Source organism: Poecilia reticulata, chromosome 5 (genome assembly GCF_904066995.2).
Source record: "Poecilia reticulata chromosome 5, P_reticulata-male-v2, whole genome shotgun sequence".
Lineage (NCBI taxonomy): Eukaryota > Metazoa > Chordata > Actinopteri > Cyprinodontiformes > Poeciliidae > Poecilia > Poecilia reticulata.
This window is the reverse complement of record NC_088834.1, coordinates 20489360-20504725: the sequence shown is the minus strand read 5'-3', so window position 1 is coordinate 20504725 and position 15366 is coordinate 20489360. Positions and strand designations below refer to the sequence as shown.

Below are 15366 nucleotides of genomic sequence, written 5' to 3'. Positions count from 1 at the left end.
GGGGATGCATATCGGAAACCTGACAGATCAGTAAATAGCTTGAGCAGAAATGTCAAACAATTATGCCATCGACACATTAGTAATGCGTTACTCTAATCTGACCCTTGTTTCAGTAACAAGTATTCTAACAGATTACTATTTACAATCCAATAATCAGGATTCCAGGATGAACACTCACTTTAGCATTTGCCTCACAACTAGCAAGCTACACTCTGGTAGCACAGACAGGCTACCAGATTCTGATATATCTTATTGGTCAAAAGACATTTGATTATTGGTCAAAATGCACTGATATAAATTGACTTGCAGTTGAACTGGTTCTACTTCTTTCCAAAACCAAAGTAAAAAACAAATAATAAAATAGGACTCGGCAGTTTTAAACTCAATACAGCAGTTTGACCAACAAAAATAAAATCTAAAAAACAAGTTTTGTTCTTCTTGAACAACTCTCTACATCAGTACAACAATTTGATCTACAAAATAAATAAAAATGATACTTTTCACGTCTAACAGACACCTTAGCTCCTCACTGTTAACTCAGTATCACTTTCCAGCTCTGCACAGTAACTTACCAAACATGAGCCATAAAAAACACTGAAGCAAAAAACCTAAATGTTTTTATTCTCCTGTCATTTTTAGCCGCAAACATTTAATTAAAAATATCTACAGATATGTGTTTCTGTCTCTGCCTCCCTCTGACTCTCTGCAGCCTGATGTTCCTGCATGGATTCATGGGTTTACAACAGACACTACAGTAATGTACAGTGTCAGAATGTGAACTAAATATAAAAAGTATGTTTTTATCATACAGAATGAGAATTTAAACGACTTCATTTTCAGATGTATACATTATTATACATCTCAACTCTATTTACTTTGTAGCAAAAATTTTCACTAAATTATTTTTTAAACCTCTCCTCAAGCACTTTTCTTATTGTCTCATGTAATTAATATAATTTTTTATATAATTATTTAATATAATTTTTATATCTTCACAGTCTGAAACTCCACCTGGCTCTCCTATGCCTGATCTGCTCCTCTCATAATAAAATTATTTAGCTTATTTAAAAATTAAAAACAGTTCATACATATTTCACTACACTAAATGAAGACCTCACCAGAGCTTCTTCACCTTTCTTCAACATCATTCTAGCACTGCTGTTCTCCTAAATATCTAAATAATATAATATAATATACTGCTCAAAAAAATAAAGGGAACACTTAAACAACACAATATAACTCCAAGTAAATCAAACTTCTGTGAAATCAAACTGTCCACTTAGAAAGCAACACTGATTGACCTGACGAGGGTCCCCGTTGTCAATCAGTGTTGCTTCCTAAGTGGACAGTTTGATTTCACAGAAGTTTGATTTACTTGGAGTTATATTGTGTTGTGTGTTCCCTTTATTTTTTTGAGCCGTGTATAATATAATATAATATAATATAATATAATATAATATAATATAATATAATATAATATAATATAATATAATATAATATAATATAATATATCCATCCATCCACCCATTTTCTTCCGCTTATCCGGAGTCGGATCGCGGGGGCAGCAGCTGCCGAAGGCAGGCCCAGACTTCCCTCTCCCCAGCCACTACTTCCAGCTCCTCCGGGGGAACCCCAAGGCGTTCCCAGGCCAGCCGAGAGACGTAATCCCTCCAGCGTGTCCTGGGTCTTCCCCGAGGCCTCCTCCCGGTGGGACGTGCCCGGAACACCTCACCAGGGAGGCGTCCAGGAGGCATCCTTACCAGATGCCCGAGCCACCTCAACTGGCTCCTCTCGACGTGGAGGAGCAGCGGCTCTACTCTGAGTCCCTCCCGGATGACCGAGCTTCTCACCCTATCTCTAAGGGAGAGCCCAGCCACCCTGCGGAGGAAACCTAGATAAGGCAAGGGTGCAGGAAAATGCAAATCTTTAAGAACTTTGTTTTTGATATGGATGCAATATTTTGCTAAATACTGATAAGGAATTTTACTCAGGCACAGAATAAACACCTTGAGGCTCGTGCCCAAGTAACCAGAGTTACTCCCATCTCCAATCTTTAGCTTAATCTGCAGGCTTTCTGATTTAGCTCTAGGGACTAAAAAGACCATGGAAGAAAGTGAATGTAGTGTTTGGTCAACCATGGTAGCCTTATTTGAGGAGATGTGGGGGAAGCTAACAATTAGGGTAACGGCAGGAAGACCTCGGTATCAAGCAAAAAGCCTGGTCAGCAATCACGGGCAGAGTTTGATCATTTAACAGCAATGGATAATTTTTTATAAAACAATTCGTAAATACTAGATTTTATTTCTTCAAAATGTACTTTTACAAAATGTTGTAAAATGTCTGTTGAGGAATGCTATAAAGACACAAACCATTTTCTATGAGTAGTAAAATATGTTTTTTATGGCTGCATCACCACATCTGACCACCAGAGAGAGCTGAAAAGTCACGTGGAGTCCAATTATATTTTACATAAGATCCTCCTTAAAAACAGATTTCCATTAAGCCCACCCCAAAATATGTTATATTAACTCTATGAAATGGTCTGAATATCTGTGAGCTGCATGCAGAACAGCTCTCTTTAAGTAAAAGAAAAAAAAATTAAATCTTGCTCTTTTTTTTTCTTTTGTTCCCAAAATGAAATTACAGTGAACTTACTGAACCTCAAACCAGATTCTTCGTCTTTATTTCTCTCCGTGTGCAGGGAGAAGCAGCAGGCCGTGAGAAATAGACCCCTGTTTGAGCTGTATGTTATGAACAAAACGAATCCAGATTCATTTTTGTTGTTTTCAAGTTTCTCAAAATGTAGAAAAAGCCACTAAAAATACCACAGGGTAGCACTCGCAGCCCTGGTTATTGTGACAGATGCATTGTTTTTTTTCTGAAGGAAACAGAAATGCCCAAAAGTGATTTTATTATTATTATTATTATTATTATTTGAATGTGGATGCTGTGGGTGAAAAAAACCTGAGCCGAGGTTCTGTTCTGTTTTCCATCTCTGTCCCTCTCCTCTCTGTCCACCTTCATCCGCCTCCCCCCCCCAACCCCCCTCCACCTTCCCACTCACCCAGATAAGTCAGGCTTCTCAACAGCCTGTTGCTATTAGATACCGCTGAGCTTGTCACCATGGCAGCAAATGCTCCATCATTCTTCTTTTTTTTCTCTTTCTCTTTATTTTACTGATGCACACTCTCACGTACACAGACTCCCCTATCCACGCATGCCATTATAGGTGGCTGTGATGTGGTGGGAGGAGGGTTGTCCTTGAGTTGTTCAGTCTTCTCAGGTCCGGCGTGGAGGTGGGGGGGTGCACCCACCTGTGAACAGAATCCAAATGCCCTGACAGGAGGGGAGACATCATCAACACGTATCCCTCATGCACACTGAGACATGTGTGTGTTCATGTGCAAGCTGGTCCTCTAAAGTGCTCTATAGTGAGATATCGCTGCTTTTACATGCATGGGAAATTTAAAAAGAAAAAGAAAAAAAGATGTGTGGCTTTTTACATTGCGACAACAGAATGCAACAATTACTCATAATCTGTAAATATGAGACTCAAATCAATGCCTCTGTTCACACGCAGACATCCACTCGCTGAACATCACTTGTTGTGCTGACATGAAGAGATTGAAACAACAGACGTGACTTGAATGCTCACGTACTGTGCAGATGTCCCAGGAAGCTGACGTCAGATGAAAAGAAAACACACAGAGAGGGAGAAAAGGTGAGACGGGGGGAAGGAGGAGAAGAAGAAGAAGAAGAAGAAGAAGAAGAAGAAGAAGGAAGAGAGCGAGAGAGAGAGAGAGAGCGAAAGAGATGGGGACGGGAGAAGACGAGGGAGAAGCAGGGACAGTCAAAGCTGATTCTCTTTCGCCAGTGAAAGCAACAACCACCCCCCACCCCCATCGTGTTGCCATGGCGACCTGCTCTCGCTACCCTCTCTTCAGCGAGCTACCACTTATCCTTGCTGCCTTTCAGTCAGCAGGGCATGTGGGTGTGTGTGCTTTTGTGTGTTGGCTCTTGAATGAATCAGGCAAATGAAAGGGAGAGCATTTGGAGAGCCAAGTTAGCAGTTTCTTTAATTTAAGTTATCTAACCTCTTTTCTTTCCCTTTTCTTCTTCTTTTTGTTTCACTAATGAAAAACTTAATAAGCTTGTTTTGCTTTGCCCCATTACTGTTACAAGACGTTTTGAAGTAGATCAGATTTCTGTTTATGTAAAAAAAAAAAAAAAAACTAAACATTTGAGGCACAGACAGAACCTACATTCTGTTTAAGAGAATAACAGTGTACTTAAAAAATGAATAAGGCTGAAAACCCTTATAAAAGCTGTTATTTCTTTGCATGCAAAAGTAGTGGGAACACTGTATTTGATATGTTAAATCAAAACATGAAGAAAAATAAATCAAATTTGCCAACACTCAAGAGAACATAGAAAAAGCTGTTTACAAGCTAACATTTCCTGCTCAAAATATGTAATTTGCAAAGATACCGTGCATTTTATTCTATTCAGGATGTTTTTCTTCAATTTAATTTTTTACTACTTACTCCTCACTCTGCAGTTGTTTTCTGTTTGTGTCCTTATTTCTTGCAAATATATATATTTTTACTGTTTTCAAGAGCTAAAAGAAAATAGTATGTGCCTGTATTTGCCACACAGTTTTGTTGATGTGCATGAGGGATTTCCCCACTCAGGGACCAATAAGAGTTATTCTGTTCTATTCCAAGTGAAAAAATGTTGAAGGTTTAGTTTTTCCTCAGAATCACTGAACTAACAGCGTAAGTGAACACAAAAAACCTCAAAACAGCTGAGACACAGCAGCAGATGACCACACCTGGTGCTGCTACTGCAGCTACAAACAGGCATGCAGATCCCAACTGCCGCTAGCTTGTGCTAACTAGTTAGCAGATAAAAGGTTAGAGATATTTTACGTGAACAAACTTGTCTCTCTAGTTCTGGTGTGAAATGAAGTAGAAAACTGAACCCCTTGGTATTAATATAATTTTACAGCATCATTTTTTCCATCTTAACATTTAATATTTCATCTTGTGGGAAACGTTCAGTGAAGTCTGGTTAGGTGAAAATGGCAGTCATTAAAGATAACTTTCCTTTTGGTCGTTTTTTTTTTTTATATATATAAAATATATAAAAATATAATCCAGGCTGCCTGCCCTGCGACAGACTGGCGACCTGTCCAGGGTGAACCCCACCTCTCGCCCAAAACGTTAGCTGGAGATGGGCACCAGCAATCCTCCCGACCCCACTGAGGGACAAGGGTGCAAGAAAATGGATGGATGGATGGATGGATGGATGGATGGATGGATGGATGGATGGATGGATGGATGGATGGATGGATGGATGGATGGATGGATGGATGGATGGATGGATGGATGGATGGATGGATGGATGGATGGATGGATGGATGGATGGATGGATGGATGGATGGATGGATGGATAATCCAGGCTTTTATATAAGTAATGAACTTCCAGCTTCACTTTCTTATAGAGTTGTACATTATTCTGAACAAGACTGCAGAGGTGCATACCACAGCTCACACACTGATTCTGTTTGTTTTCACACTGTGAAGAAACTTAAAAATGTATCAGTGACTCAACATCAGCACTCAGCAGTCGTTATTTTATTATTTTTTTGTTTCATGTTTAATGTATAACCTCAGAGTGAAAGTGTTTGACAGCTGCCTGCAAAGTCTCTCAAAGTTCTTAATGGATGTCAGTATTTTTTTCAACTTTTAATAAGCGGATGTTATGTATTTCAAAATCGGATGCAAACATGACACGAATAAACACATCTTCTGAATTTCACCATGCTGATAAAAATAAATTGCTGTCTTGAACCACTTCAAGACAGTAGTCTTGAAGTGGCTCAATATGATATCCAATCATAATAATCCAATATTAATCATATTTTTATGATTAATCCAATCATAAAAATATGATTGGATTAAACTGATTAAGTATTTCTGTATATAAATTAGAATATACTTTAATATACTTTAAATTAATCTGTTTGTCTTGTAAGGCGGATTAACATTTGTTGCAAATCCACTTTAAATGGAAACATTTAAAAAGCTGTTCAGCAATTGTGAACAATTAAATTAAATTAAATTAAATTAAATTAAACTGAGCTGTGTTTAAATTTATTTAATTAAAATAGGTTAAGTTAAGTGATATATTTGGGGAAATTTAGGCGAGCAGATATGATTGTATCCATTTCCTGATGCAGATCAGCACATATCTGCCTCACTTTAATAACATGTTTTCTAGTCTTACCCATTTTGAAGAGGGTCTCCTAGAAACAGGCTTCTGTTTCATATCTCAATTAAACCCCAAAGAATCAGTGATTGGCCAGTTAAAATTTGCAGAAACTCTGATCAATCCAAAAATAAGTAAAAATTAAAATTTCTCATGTTGAAACTTTTAAAGGTTTGACTGATTGAGGCAAAAAAATATTCAGTAAAAAAAACATATTTTTTTTATTTCCTAACATGAATTTTCTTAACCTCTGAACTAATGTGCGTCAACTAAAAGTTTGGTTTTTCTAAATGTCTGGAGTGTCTATAAATCAGGAGAATGCTGTAGATCTTCAAGGCTTATTTTCCTGGAGCTGAAAACAGGCCGTCACCGACTCAAGAACCGCCGCTATTATTTAACAAACTGCCTTGCTCTTTTATGACATTTTGGCCAGTTGCATGGTTAAAAATGAGGCACTTTAAAGTAATTGATTGTGTACTCTGCCTGATTAATAACATGTCGGTGCCACCCTTGCCAACATCTATTAGTACAACCTGCTTTTTGCTATTGGTGTCCCAGAAGGATGTTTCTTGTTCCAGATCCAGCTGACATCCTGTCAGACAGTTTCTGTGGTATTTTCGTTTAAACAAGCTTTTGTTGCTCACTGTCACTTTATGAATGTATCGTTTCAATAAATACCTGCTTACATTCACGTGTTAAAACATAGCATTTTTCTAGTTAAAAGTCAAGATTTTGAAGATGCATTAGCTGAAATTAACTTTGATCATTTACACAGTGACCTGCAATTTTTTTTTTCAAAATAGCTTAACCTCAGTTTGAGCTCTGGTGCACCAGACAATATCTGTGGAATATTCTTGATCATTCCACAATTATGTCACAATAATGTCCTTAAATCTAAACCTTTCCATGTAGCCCTGGCTGTATGATCGGTTAGGATGCTGGAAGGTGAACCTTTGCCCCATATCTCAAGTTTTCTTCCAGAATTGCCCCGTATTTAGCTCCATCAATCTTACCTTCACCTCTAACTTTGTCCCTGCTGAAGAAATTAATCCCAACTGCATGATTCCTCCTTCTACATGCTTCAGATTTTAGCTTGCTGCTGCTAAGCATTAGCTTTTGCATGTTGGGCAAAAGGTTTATTTTTTCTATAAACTGACCATTGCTGCTTCTCCTGCAGATATAAAAACTGCAGATAGATCTCCTTTTGGCTTTCTTTCAACAATTGAACAATCTTGTCATTCTTCCATGAAAAGTGGTTCATTAATTAATAGTCATCCACCTCTTGGCTGCTTTGCTAATTAATGCTCTCTTGCCTTCTCTGCCAGTTTAGGTGGGTGACCATTTCTTAAGAGTTTTCCATCTGGTCTGTACTCTTTCCATATTAAATAATAAATAAAACTGAATTCTGTGAGATGTTCAAAGTTTGGAATATTGTTTTATAATGTAACCCTGCTTTGCACATTTCCTCCACTAAGACCAAGCAGACATGTGGCCCTTGGTTTTAATGATGCTGGTTATTCATTCATGTTTTCTAACAGACTTTTTTGGCAGTCAATATTGTTAGTACAAATACTAACTTTAAACTAAATGTATATGAATATTTAGCATAAATAAATAATTCTGTCAGGGTCTGTTTGTCCTCCCCTCGTCCTAGTTTCTTAGTTTGTTTTCCTTTAGTTAGTTTTATTTCCACCTGTCCCTGGAACCACCACTTCTCAAGACATCCAGCAGATGTCACCCATGCTCCACCCCTGAGAAGTGTCCTGGTTCAACCCGGACACACACCTGCAGCTGGTTAAGAGGGCGTGGACCGGCGATATAAGCAACAGCTACACTCCGTCTCACCGCCTGAGTGTTTGCCTACTACGGTAACCAGCGTTCCAGAAAGAGGCCTTCTGTGATTACTCTCGTCTAACCCTTGTTGTCTCCCTCGCCAGATTCTCCCGCCGTCTCCTAGTTGTTTCCCGGAAACCAGCTGCCCCGCGTTCGTGTAAGTCTGTCTCCCCGCTGTGGATCACCTCCCTCCTGTGTGATTTCCCGACCCTGCCGGTGTTCCCGGTCAGAGGCCACTCCCTGTGTGTGTGAGCGTTATCCCCCTCGTCGATTCCTCTCCGGGATTTCCCCTTCGGGACGCTACGGGCCAGGAGGCCCACGCCCGAACTTCCCGGAGGACCGCCTGGACGGATCAGGCTCCAGGCCGTGCCCGACATCAGAGCTACTATCGCTCGTCAACGGACTCTTGGCTCGCGCTCCGCTTCGCCCCATATACCTCCACCCAAAGTAAGCTCACCTCAGTCATTTCCTGGAGAAACTCCGCTGAGTTCCCGCTAACCCTGCTTTCTCCCGTTGGCAGTAGAAGAACCGGTCCGCCGATTCGGCTTCGCCACCAGCTCCCTGACTCTTCAATAAACATCATTGTTTCTGACTCGCTCTGTCTGATTGTGTTCTTGCATGTGGGTTCGCAACCTTAAAGCCAACATGACAGAACACTCAGGCCAGTTCGTAACCTCAGCAGACGCAATCAGACGAGCGCTGTCCGAACAACACGCGCTAGTCCAGTCACATGACTCCGCATTACGGGAGTTAGCTAGTCGTCAAGCCGAGACTAACGATAAACTAACAGAATTAACCACTTTCCTACGGAATTCAGTTCAGCAGGCTCCCAGCTCTCAACCTTCCCCGACTGAGGCTCCGGATCCACCATCCCGCTCCATGTTTTCGGACGTCCGACCCTCAGCGCCAGAGAAATTTTCAGGTGACGTCAGGAAGGTCAAGGGGTTTATTCTGCAATGCAATATCATCTTTAATCATTCACCGCAGAGTTTTTTGCATGACAGTGCTAAGATTTCCTACGTGTTATCCCTGTTGACGGGTCGAGCCCTAGAGTGGGCCGAAGCCCGGTTCTCTTCAGCCTCTGACTATGGGTGTACCTTCCCCGAGTTTTTGAAGGAGTTACAGCAGGTGTTTTGTCAAGAGGCTGAAAAGACTTCAGCCTCCCGTGAACTACACGGATTGAAGCAAGGCCAGAAGACTGTGTCAGACTTTTCCATCGATTTTAGAATCTTGGCCGCTGCTTCAGGCTGGAACCCTGCTGCGCTTAAAAGCGCATTCTTTCATGGATTAAATGAGCAGATAAAGGACCAACTGGCTACTCTAGATGAACCAGAGTCTCTGGATGAATTTATTAACTTGGCCATAAGACTAGACAACCGGATTCGGTCAAGGATGAGTGAGCGATCCCGCCGCACCGCCCTTCCGCGCTCCGCACAGGTCAGTAACCAGTCGACTGTCCAACCTCCACCCACCTTTCCCTCATCTACAGGACCAGAACCCATGCAACTGGGACACGCTAAGCTAACCCCAGAGGAGCGGCAGAGGAGGATGCGATCCCGGCTTTGCCTTTACTGTGGTGAACCCAATCATGTCATCGCTAACTGTCCAGTACGTTTAAACCCGCAGGTCCGGCAGTAAGGACGGGGAGACTGCCGGAGACTAAAACAGTAAGATCTCGCTTCATCATCCCTGTCTCCATAATCATTAACGAACCATATTCTTTATCAGCCCTCATTGACTCAGGGTGTGAACAGAACCTCATTAATTCAGACATCGTCGAGCAACTGTCTATTGAAATCGAGCCGCTTCCAGTTCCTCTCCGGGTATCAGCCCTCGACGGAGGGAACCTGCCACAGATCACCCATCAAACCAAGTCAGTGCGTCTACTCACTTCAGGTAATCACACAGAGGAGATTACTTTCCTTGTGTTTCCTGCCGCTAGTGCCTCCATCATCCTTGGTTTCGACTGGTTATACAAGCACAACCCGCACATAGACTGGGCCGAGACCAAGATTGAGTCGTGGTCCACTAAGTGTCACAGTACCTGCCTTCATTCCGCCTTTCCAGTCGTCACTACGCCTACAGAGCCAGCTGTGATCGACCCATCCGACGTCTCCTCCATTCCCCGTGAGTACCATGATCTAGCTCCTGTTTTCAGTAAGGACAAAGCCCTGTCTCTGCCACCCCACAGACCGTATGACTGTGCCATCGATCTACTGCCTGGCGCCCCATTACCCAACAGTAAGCTATACAACATTTCTAGAGCAGAAAGGCAAACCATGGAGGAGTACATAAACAAGTCTCTAGCCGCAGGGATTATCCGCACCTCGTCCTCTCCCTCGGAGCAGGGTTCTTCTTCGTGGAAAAAAAGATGGCTCTCTCCGGCCCTGTATTGACTACCGTGGACTCAACCAGATCACCATCAAGAATAAGTACCCGTTGCCATTATTATCCTCAGCCTTTGAGCCCGTCCAAGAGGCAACCATATTCACAAAACTAGATCTCAGGAACGCTTACCACCTCCTTCGCATAAGGGAGGGTGATGAGTGGAAGACGGCGTTTAAAACCCCATGGGCCACTATGAATATTTGGTCATGCCGTTTGGGTTGTCTAACGCACCTGCTTTCTTCCAGGCCCTGGTGAACGACGTCCTGAGGGATCTCATCAATGTCTTTGTGTTCATCTACCTGGATGATATCCTGATATATTCCAAATCCCTCGCGGAGCACAAACAACATGTCCGTCTGGTTCTCCAACGCCTTCTGGAGAATAAGCTGTATGTAAAAGCGGAAAAGTGTGAGTTTCACCGCCCTTCAGTAACCTTCCTAGGGTACATCCTCGAAAGGGGACAGGTTAGAGCATCCGAGGACAAGATCAAGGCAGTACTCGACTGGCCTAAACCCGAAAACCGCAAACAACTACAGCGCTTTTTGGGGTTTGCAAACTTCTACAGGAGGTTCATACGCAATTACAGTCAGACTGCTTCACCCCTCACCGCTCTCACTTCCAGCAAGAGAGAATACGTCTGGACCCCTCAAGCAGAAGCCGCCTTCGAGGAGCTCAAGTCCCGGTTTGCACGCGCTCCCATTCTGGTCCAGCCTGACCCCAAGAAGCAATTCATTCTGGAAGTTGACGCCTCCGACACCGGGGTCGGCGCGGTTCTTTCCCAGATGTCTACCCACGACCATAAGCTCCATCCATGCGCCTTCTTTTCCCGTAGACTCTCGCCAGCTGAGAGGAATTATGACGTGGGCGACAGAGAGCTCCTCGCGATTAAACTCGCCTTGGAGGAGTGGCGCCACTGGCTGGAGGGTGCCGAACACCCCGTACTGGTCTGGACCGATCACAAGAACCTGACATACTTGCAAGCAGCCAAGAAATCCAATCCCCGCCAGTCTCGTTGGTCTCTGTTCTTTTCTCGATTTAACCTGTCTATCACATTTCGCCCAGGTTCAAGGAATGTTAAACCCGATGCCCTATCTCGAGTTTATTCCCCAGATGACGCTGAGGTGGTCCCAGCTCCCATCCTGCCTCCCAGTTGCACCGTGGGAATGGTCACCTGGGAGATCGAAGACATCGTCCATCAAGCTCAGCAAACAGAACCAGCCCCAGAGTCCTGCCCACCGGGTAAGGTGTATGTTCCATCCTCTGTCCGATCCCGTTTTCTCCAGTGGATACACAATTCTAAGTTCTCAGGTCACCCCGGCGTTAGCCGCACGATTGGGCTAATAAACAGACGGTTTTGGTGGGCTTCCGTACACAAGGATGTCAAGGAGTTTGTTTCAGCCTGCCCAATCTGTGCCCGGAACAAGTCCTCCAATCAACCCCCCGCAGGACTCCTACAACCACTACCCATACCTAAGCGCCCTTGGTCCCACGTGGCCATAGATTTCGTTACCGGACTCCCAACCAGTAAAGGTATGACCACCATCCTCACCATCGTCGACCGTTTCTCCAAGGCATGTCACCTTGTTCCCCTACGTAAGCTGCCCACGGCTGCCCAGACTGCCCTGTTATTAATTAAACATGTCTTTAAGCTACATGGCATCCCGCAGGAAATCCTCTCGGATCGCGGCCCCCAGTTCATATCACAGGTCTGGCGTCAGTTCTGCTCGGCTCTGGGGGCTAAGGTATCCCTCACTTCTGGCTACCATCCACAAACCAATGGCCAGACAGAACGTATGAACCAAGAGCTAGAGACGACTCTGCGATGCCTGACCTCCACGAACCCCGACGATTGGGCCCAATACCTCCCATGGGTCGAGTATGCACATAACAGCCACATTTCTGCAGCCACAGGTCTCTCTCCGTTTGAAGTGGTCCTGGGGTACCAACCACCACTCCTCCCCTCCGACGAGGAGGACCTCTCGATCACGTCTGTACAACACCACATCCGACGAAGCCATAAGATTTGGAAGGACACCATCACTGCCCTCAACAACACCTCCGCTACCAATAAACGCCTGGCTGACCGTCGTAGAACCCCTGCTCCTGCTTATACAGTGGGACAAAAGGTATGGTTGTCCACACACAACATTCCCCTCAAATCTATGTCTAGAAAATTGTCTCCAAGGTTCATTGGCCCCTTTGAAGTGCTGGCAGTCATTAGCCCCTCAGCTGTACGCCTCCACCTTCCCCCGTCTCTGCGTGTCCACCCAACCTTCCACGTGTCCCAAATTAAGCCAGTGCTCTCCAGTGAACTTTGCCCTCCGGCCGGAACCCCTCCACCCGCCCGGGTCATCGATGGCCATCCGGCCTTCTCCGTCCGCCGGATTGTCGCCACTCGGCGACGAGGTCGGGGTCACCAGTTCCTTGTCGACTGGGAGGGTTATGGCCCTGAGGAACGTTCCTGGGTTCCTGGATCATTCATTTTAGACCCCTCCCTTATTAGAGACTTTAGGGACTCCCAGACCCCGTCCTCTGTTCGGCCGCCAGGTGGCGTCCGTTGAGGGGGGGGTACTGTCAGGGTCTGTTTGTCCTCCCCTCGTCCTAGTTTCTTAGTTTGTTTTCCTTTAGTTAGTTTTATTTCCACCTGTCCCTGGAACCACCACTTCTCAAGACATCCAGCAGATGTCACCCATGCTCCACCCCTGAGAAGTGTCCTGGTTCAACCCGGACACACACCTGCAGCTGGTTAAGAGGGCGTGGACCGGCGATATAAGCAACAGCTACACTCCGTCTCACCGCCTGAGTGTTTGCCTACTACGGTAACCAGCGTTCCAGAAAGAGGCCTTCTGTGATTACTCTCGTCTAACCCTTGTTGTCTCCCTCGCCAGATTCTCCCGCCGTCTCCTAGTTGTTTCCCGGAAACCAGCTGCCCCGCGTTCGTGTAAGTCTGTCTCCCCGCTGTGGATCACCTCCCTCCTGTGTGATTTCCCGACCCTGCCGGTGTTCCCGGTCAGAGGCCACTCCCTGTGTGTGTGAGCGTTATTCCCCCTCGTCGATCCCTCTCCGGGATTTCCCCTTCGGGACGCTACGGGCCAGGAGGCCCACGCCCGAACTTCCCGGAGGACCGCCTGGACGGATCAGGCTCCAGGCCGTGCCCGACATCAGAGCTACTATCGCTCGTCAACGGACTCTTGGCTCGCGCTCCGCTTCGCCCCATATACCTCCACCCAAAGTAAGCTCACCTCAGTCATTTCCTGGAGAAACTCCGCTGAGTTCCCGCTAACCCTGCTTTCTCCCGTTGGCAGTAGAAGAACCGGTCCGCCGATTCGGCTTCGCCACCAGCTCCCTGACTCTTCAATAAACATCATTGTTTCTGACTCGCTCTGTCTGATTGTGTTCTTGCATGTGGGTTCGCAACCTTAAAGCCAACATGACAAATTCAAAACATCTTGTCATAAATACAGCTGTATTCAGCCGTTGTGTGACTCCTGAAGACATTTGGTTAAACTAGATTTTATTTAATAATTCAATTCATACCACATATTTTAGATTTTGTATTTGTGGAAAATGTTGAAAACCATGATTCCTTTTCCAACGCTAAAAAGCAACTAAACACAACTAAAAATCCCGGTGATTTTTAGAGCTAGCCCCTTTGGCTTCAGATAGTGTTTGTCTTTTGGATTCAGCTGAGTTGGACAGTATTTTTTTATTTTTTTACATTGGCTTCTTCTGTTTTCAAAATGTTTGTGTTTGTTTAACTGCAATCTGCTGCTTTACCTGTGCACACTGTTCCTTTAATATCCAAACAAATTGAGCTGAAATTGTCAGTGAGGACGGACTGAAGACGATGTCCTGCGGCCCTGGTTGTGTCAAAAACTGACACCATCAGTTATCTTCCACGTTGTATAGGAACTGTTATGTTCGCTCGGGGGCTTCATCTCCTCTGGTGAGCAAACGTAAGATTCAAAGCAATTTGCGGTGCCGTTTTTCTTGTAGAGGTGCGTAATGAGACACACTTCTATTCATCTAGCATGAGCTTGTGTCTTTCTAAAGAGGTTGTGTTTCTCTGTGATTTACAGCAAACATGAAAAGCATTTTGCATTTTAGGAAGTATTTGCGCTTCTTCACTCATCACCAGTTCTCTTCATTAATCCTATTTAGGTTTTCAAATCACCTTTAAGGTCAGCACTTGATGCAAGGTGCAAGAAGACACAAATTCCTCATGCCCAGTTCCAAATGAGCGCATTTACAGCATATGCATGGTGGACATTTTAATTTTCACAGATGACTCTACATTATTCTGCATTCTAACTGTTCGTCACGTCTGAGGTGGATTGCTGAGGCCTGGCGAAACCTTACAGAGTAAAAAGGTTACGGCTCAGCTCCCCCTGCTGCTGTCTTCATTTGCAACATAAAGCCAAAGTAATGACATGAGTTATTCCATGCAGAATTATGGCAACGCTGCTGATGTATAAACCTGCTGCAGTAAGAGCCTCTCAGTGTTTGTAGTCATATTACGTTACTGTCATACATAAATTACCACCAGTAGCTGTAGCTGTTAATGTTGCATACAGACTCTGAGAGCTCCTTTGGCTGTGAATCTAAGAAAAACAGAGAATGGAGACATGGGAGGAATGTTTCCAGTCCCTGTAGAGACCAGGAGAGTATCATCACAGAGAGAGGCTTGTTCATGAAAGCTGCATTAATATTGAATAAGACTCGAGAGTCCTCATCAAAACTTTAATTTACCTAAATTTGAACAAGTTGATTATAGAACCACTTTTCAGATTTTAGTTTCAGATTTAAAGCTGCCACAACTCCATCTCCACTTCCTACCCTTTGAATTTGTAAAATGAGTGTAAACACATGTGCATC

At 44.1% G+C, this 15366-nt stretch overlaps 2 long non-coding RNA genes across 2 annotated transcripts; both read left to right on the top strand.

Annotated features, from left to right (window-relative positions):
• The first annotated feature begins 8382 nt into the window (after positions 1-8382).
• Positions 8383-8695, top strand: LOC145551722 (uncharacterized). The gene is made up of 2 exons (XR_014087612.1): positions 8383-8550; positions 8624-8695. It is a non-coding gene; the product is annotated as an uncharacterized LOC145551722 (long non-coding RNA).
• A 4135-nt stretch (positions 8696-12830) lies between these two features.
• Positions 12831-13868, top strand: LOC145551721 (uncharacterized). The gene is made up of 2 exons (XR_014087611.1): positions 12831-13723; positions 13797-13868. It is a non-coding gene; the product is annotated as an uncharacterized LOC145551721 (long non-coding RNA).
• Positions 13869-15366: the final 1498 nt, after the last annotated feature.